The sequence below is a fragment of the Pistacia vera genome, unplaced genomic scaffold (assembly GCF_008641045.1).
Source record: "Pistacia vera cultivar Batoury unplaced genomic scaffold, PisVer_v2 Contig1306, whole genome shotgun sequence".
Taxonomy (NCBI): domain Eukaryota; kingdom Viridiplantae; phylum Streptophyta; class Magnoliopsida; order Sapindales; family Anacardiaceae; genus Pistacia; species Pistacia vera.
In genome coordinates, this window is record NW_022195365.1 from 142,218 (window position 1) to 149,287 (window position 7,070).

Genomic DNA, 7,070 nt, shown 5'->3' on the forward strand with positions numbered 1-7,070 from the left:
CAAAACATTTCTGAGAAATTTATGATTTAGGCATGTCCAAGAATCTTTAGTATAAAAGCAAGAGTGACTTCAAATTCAGCAATAACATTGGGAAGGATTTATGTATAATTTTTAAATGATTTTCTAATTTTGAGTATGCTATATTACACGGAACCCTTACCATACCATAACATTGACACTTGTGGAGATGTACTTTGATAAACTTTGCCCTCAACAGGTACAAGAACAAAACCTGGTTATTATCGTGGATTGGGTTATGGTTCAAAACCACCTGCATCTTCTAAGACTTCAAGGCTAGCCAAATCAAGAAGTTTTAGAGAAACTCACACACTTGCGTGAGGAGGTGCAAGAACTAAGAGGCATGAGGGAAGAATTTCGCCGATATAGGCAAATGATGGAGAAGATGCAATAGTTCATCTCAGTTAATATGGGTTCTTGTTCTACTGGCTCACAGACATTTCTGGCCAATTTCCATCAGATTCTCCACCACCTGCAACAATTTGAGTTTTTATGTCACTTTATGTTGAATATTAACAATTTAGTCAACTTTATATATTTTTAACTTTTTATTTGAAAAGAAACATATATAGAATAATATATTTGGTTTGATATATTTGTGTGATTTCAATTAATTACATTTACAAATTAATATTTGTGTTTTAGAATTAAATTTTAAAATGTTTAAGATAAATTAAATATTATTTAATCATATATTATAAAATGGGAAATGACAGTTATATTTCGACGTTGTAAACTTTTAGCTATGAAATACATTCATCATTGAAAAGTTTTGTTGATGACTTTTACGTTTCATCGTTAATAGTTTTAAGCAACGAAATATAAAGTACCGTCATGTTATACTTTAATCGACATATACAAAGATTATGTCGCTATTAACTTTGGGCGACAACAACTCATTTTTATTGCACTACATGTTAGGCGACAAAACGTCACATTTCGTCGTTGTATATTTTACGCGACGCAAACAATTATGGCGTCGCTATTAACTTTATGCAACAAAAATGCACATTTCGTTGCAGTATTTCGTAGGCGAGCAAAATTCACATTTTGTCGCGATATACATTAGGCGAAACAAACACACATTTCGTCATGGTATAGTGTCGACGACACAATAAAGAGTAAGTCGCTATTAACTTTAGGTGACAACAACTAATATTTCACTGGTAAATAGTTTTAGCGACGAAAATGGTACAGGTGACAAAGTTTTGGTTTGCCGCCATATTTAGCGACAAATTTTAACAAATCTTCGCCTAAAATCAAGCGCAACATGCCTACTGCGACGATCGTGGCGACGATTTTCTTCCGTCGCTAAACATATTCCGTGACGATTTCTATGTTTTTAGCAACAAAAAATTTCGTAGCTAAAAGCCATTTTTGTTATAGTGTCTATCTTAGTCTTGGATGTTTTTAGGAAGGGTCTTCCTAACAAAATAAAAGCAGATTGATCTCCATTTCCCATATCAAGCACATAAAAATTAGTAGGGAAAACTAAATCATTAACTTATACCAAAACATCCTCAACTACACTCTTAGGATAGACATTAGATCTATCAGCTAATTGAATCACAACACCAGTTTTATTCAAAGGTCCAAGTTTCAAAGAAGCATATATAGAATATGGCATGACATTTATAGAAGCTCCTAAATCTATCATGGCCTTCTCAAACATAGCGTTACCTATCGAACAAGGGATAGTAAACATACTTGGATCTTTGCACTTCGCTGGAAGTTTTCTCTGAATCACTGCAAAAACATTCTCTCCTACTCTCAACTTTTCACACCCCTTAAGTTTCTATTTCCTCTTAATTGTACACAGTTTTTTTAAGAATTTAGCGTAACGAGGTACTTGTTTAATAGCATCTAAGAGTGGAATATTTACCTCGCATCTATGAAAAGTCTCATATATATCTTTGTTTTGCTCATCTTTCCTAGATTCTGCCAAAGCTTGAGGAAAAGGAGGTACCAGTTTATAATCAGAAAGAGGCGGAAACTTACTCTTAGGAACACCATCGTCGTTGGGAACGTTCCTGTCTACAAGGATGTTTTTCTACTTTTCTTCCTTTGAAGATGCGGGGGCTGCCCTTATTGGAATCTCAACCTCTTTACCACTTCTCAAGATGACCACACTTACATTTTCTCTTGGATTTACCACCGCTTGAGAGGGTAATTTCCCTGAACTTTGGGCCTCTAGCTTACTTATTATGGTTACCATCTGTCCCATCTGATTCTCCAAACTTTGAACACTGGCCCTCGTCTCTTGTTGAAATTGAAAAGTATTAGTAGTAAGAGACTTAACAATATCCTTTAAAGACATACCAAAATTAGAAGTTTGGTCTGGTTGTTGTCTAGGGGGGTATGGCTGCTTATACTACTGGTAATTTGGGCGGTTTTGAGTCACGGGCTGATTCACTTGTGGATTCCCATAGCCAAGATTGTGGTGATCCCTCCATCTAGGGTTATATGTGCTCGAATAGGGATCATACTTCCTTTACGGTTGTCCAGGAAAACCACCTGCTGCATTCACCTGCTCAACAGGCTCCTCTTGAAAAGTTGGGCACATATTAGTTGGATGCTCTACTACCGAACAAATTCCACAAGCCTTCATTGTGTGCATGTTACCTACAGCCACTTGACGAACAAGAGAAGTTAGACTCGAGATTTGTTGTTCAAGGGAAGAAATATTGACGTCATTATCACGCCTAGCAAGAAGGTCAAGCCTAGTGCCAAACTGTTGAGAATTGGCCGCCATATTTCCAATCAAGTTTCTCGCAGCCTCGGGAGTTTTATCCACCAAAGCTCCTCCACTAGTAGCATCAATCATGCTCCTATCAGTGTATGTAAGGCCCTCATAGAAATACTGGATAAGTAGCTCCTCACTAATTTGATGATGGGGGCAGCCTGCACATAATTTCTTAAAACGTTCCCAGTATTCGTGTAGGGACTCTCCATTGTGCTGCCTTATACCACAAATTTCTTTCCGAATGTTGGCTGCCCTCGAAGTTGGGAAATATTTCTCCAAAAACAATCTCTTCATCTCGTTCCATGTGGTTATAGTCCCGGAGGGTAAATAATAGAGCCAATCCTTAGCCGAATCCTTCAAAGAAAAAGAAAAGACTATTAATTTAATTTGCTCATCAGACACCCAAGTAGGTTTCATACTCATGCAAACCACATGAAGCTCCTTTAAATGCTTGTGAGGATCTTCACCTGCAAGGCCATGAAAAGTGGGCAAGAGATGTATTAGTCCAGATTTTAATTCAAAAGTAGTAGCAGCATCTAAAACAGGAAACGTTATGCATAAAGGTGCTTGTTTCAAATCAGGGGCAGCAAGCTCTTTCAAAGTTTGATTTCCAGCCATGACTTCCTCCTCTTCTAAATTAGAGTTGCTAACAAATTGGGAATCAAAAGCCAAACTGCTTTCCGCAGAATTTCCCCGAGCTTCCTTCCTTAACCTGCGCAAAGTGCTCTCAATTTCTAGGTCGAATGTTAAATCACCAAGATGAGAGGACCTAGTCATACAACAAAAAACCTCATAAAAGAATTAGAAACTAATGAAAATTAACTAGAAAATAAAATAAAAAATAATTTTTTTTTTAAATTTATGACCAAAAACACAAAACTGGCCAAAAACCCTATCAAACATTGTTTTTTGGCCTCGAGAGGGTGGGGCTAGTGAATCCTTAATGCATTAACTAGTCCTGTGAAGAATTTCATTTTCTTTGAAACGGGTACTCGCACCGCTTATAAATCCATCAAAAATCCTACCGTGAACAGTACTGCCAAAAATTTTGTTTTTTTTCTGAAAAATAACAACAACGAAATCAGAATCACAAGAACAAAAACAAATAAATAAATTAGAATCACTCCCTGGCTACGACACCAAAATTTGGTGTGCTGTCGTAGGCACCCAAAATTAAAACCTAAAAAATACACGTAGTAGTGTGAGTCAGGATCATTCCCGCGGAGAGTGTCTAGCTGAATTTAATGTTATGTGAACAAGGCTGGGGGGTTTTGAGTAAAAAACTGAAAACAATTTCAGGAAAACAACAATTCAAATTAATCAATCAATCAAAATAACAAACCTTGGTCTAGGTCAACATCCACCATCGAAGTCTTACAACTGATCATCAATACAAAAATAAATCAATTCATACCCTGAATATTCACTGTTGGAACTATTTTCCTATCTCTCCTTAGTTGTAGTTAATTAAGAAACAAGCAATCTAATTAAATTACTACTAAACAACCCTAGACAAGCGCTAAAGATTTAATCTAGTGGCAGCCTTAAGACCTAGAGAGATCGATGAAGCTAAACAACACAAACTCAAGCAGTTGCATTTAATTTAGTTGAATGTTCTTCTTAAGACTTTATAATTCCTGATGTAGCAAATTCTCAAACCCTAATTGTTTCACAGGTTAAGGGATCAAACAATTACGGATTTGATATCTTACGATTGATATCTAACTTAGCAGTAGATTGCAGCAACTAATAAACTAGTAGGCCTTCTAGTAATTAAACGCAACAATCATGACAATATGCATATGTAATGCCCCACTTGAGGTACGTCCTTAAGATTTGTTGTTTTGCTTAAATGTTTATTGATTCAGCTTTAATTGAGTTTGTGTGTTGAGTTGGTTGAGTGTTTGCCTTGAAATTGGTTGAGATTTGAGGAATTTTGGAATTGCAGTCTTCGTTGGGGCGAAGAGTAGTCTTCGCCGCGGCGAAGTTGGCTTTGAGTAAGGCGGTGTAGGCTCTGTCTTTCTTCGCCGGGGCGACGGAAGTTTCTTCGCCGCTGCGAAGTTGGCTTTGAGTAAGGCGGTGTAGGCTCTGTCTTTCTTCGCCGGGGCGACGGAAGTTTCTTCGCCGCGGCAACGAGCCGACTAAAATGTGTATTGAGAGTTCTAGATATTTTTTCATAAGGGTTAAATGACCATTCTACCCTAATTAGCAGGAAAAGTGGGGGGTAAAATGTAAGGAAATTTCTTGGAGAATGAGTTAGTATGGGGGTGTGAGTGTAATGAATCAAAGGATATAAATGGTATTTTCAAAGAAGATCAAGGGCAAGTTGGGAAGTGTTGATTTTCTCATGAACTAAAAAGGGCTAAGTGTAATAAACCCTTCATTTCATTCTTCTCCACTACAATATCCATTCTCTCAAGTTTCTCCTTTTTGCTTTCAATTGTTCCAAGATTTCTAAGGGATTTAAAGCATCCTAAGGTAAGGATTCTTGCTTTAGATGTGAGTTTTCTTATAGTTATATTGAAGTCTTATATGGTTGTTGTTGTTGTTGTTGTTTTGAGTTGTAGAGAGAAGACAAGACAATAAGGGAAAGGAAAAGTGCTAGAAAAGTCACTTTTTCACAAGGTAAGTAACTTCAACCAAGTTGAGATTTGAATGAGTTTTTGAGTAGAAATTGAGTAGAGATATATGCATGTATGAGTTTGTATTATGCTTGTTGATGAATTGAATTGAGATGAGTATTCATGTTGGAAGTGTTTTCCTTTATGAGAAGTGTTAAGATTTTATGATGTTGAGTGAGTTTTGATTGAGGTTGAAGGAAGATTTGAGTAAACTTTATAGAAGTGTTTTCCTTTGACAGGGATTTAGAGTGTATGAGGGAGTTTTTCTCCCATTTTGGATGATTAAAAAAAAGAGAAAAGTTATAGTTTAAGTAGAGCTTTATATGCACTTGAATTGTATGATGAAATGCTCAAGAGAAGCATGAGTAAGAGTAGAAAGCCTTAATTTTTGCTACATGGCATAATTACATCTCATAAGTGCATTAATGAGCATGAGTCATCCATATGTATTAAATATGCATTAATTATGCATTAGAGAAAGAAAGTAGAGAAAGAGTAGAGAAATGGAGTTTGAGCTACTCTAAGAATAGAGAGAAAGAGAAATTGAGCACTAGAGAACAAAGAGAAAGTAGTGCTAAATAAGAGAATAGAGTAGGTTGTGCAATGGGGAACCCGTGAGTAATGGGTAAAGTATACCCGCATGTACGCCGCATTGAGAGAGCGGCATGAGTATTAGAGAGAAGTGGTGTAGCCCGTGAGAGTACATGCGGATGAGGGCTATACCCCAGATTACCCGAGAGAGAGATTATGTACTCACATGGCCAAGGGTTCCGAATCCATGCATAACCGAGTGTGATCGGCTAGAATGAGTACAAGTCACGTAGAGTGGGAGTGAGTCCCAGCCGTGCCTCTGGTTAGATGGGGCTGTGACTTACTAAAGAGAGTTAGTAGAAAAGAGTTACGAGAAAGAGAAATCAGAAAGATTATAAAAGGGAGAGCATACGAGAATTGTAAGGAAAGAATCAGAGAGAGAGTTATGGGGATAGATGAGTAGATGATTTACTTACTGAGCCTTAGTTGTGCTCACCCCGATGTTTTCTATGTTTTGTAGGATCTAGGTGAGGACACGGCCGGATGGGCGTCGTTAAGTGAAGAGAAATGGCTACACTGTCCACCCTGCTTTTAATGTTTTTGTACATGATATAACTTTTTGCAAAGAATGTGTATGTTTAATAAAAGAAAAATTTGGGCCCAACTATTTATGCTATTTTACATGTACTTTACTATGCCTATTTTATGATAATACGAGTAGAAAAGAGTCGTTACAGCATAGAAGAACATCCAATACTCAAACATAAATTGAACACTTAAAGACAAGCAAACCAGATTGATCTCACAGTTTATTGATTCCGAGGTCTTGTTTCCTTCGACCAAGTTATAAAAATCAGCCACTCATGGCCATCACGAAATTACAGAGGAAAAGTTCAAAAAGAAAACGAAGAAGAAAAATTCCAGAAAAACCGAATTCCACCCCCCCCCCCCCCCCCAAGAGAGAAGAGAGAGGCATGTGTGATATGTGTTATCCCTAATCTGAGTAATTGAAAATAAAATAAAGTCTTAATGCAAAATAGAAAAGTGGTGTGTCCAGCTGTAATTTGCGTGCAATAGGTCTTCAAATCTTCTAATAATAAACTGCCTATTTGAATTTCATGACAAGGCAGAATGTTCTAGAACGTCGACAGTGCAGG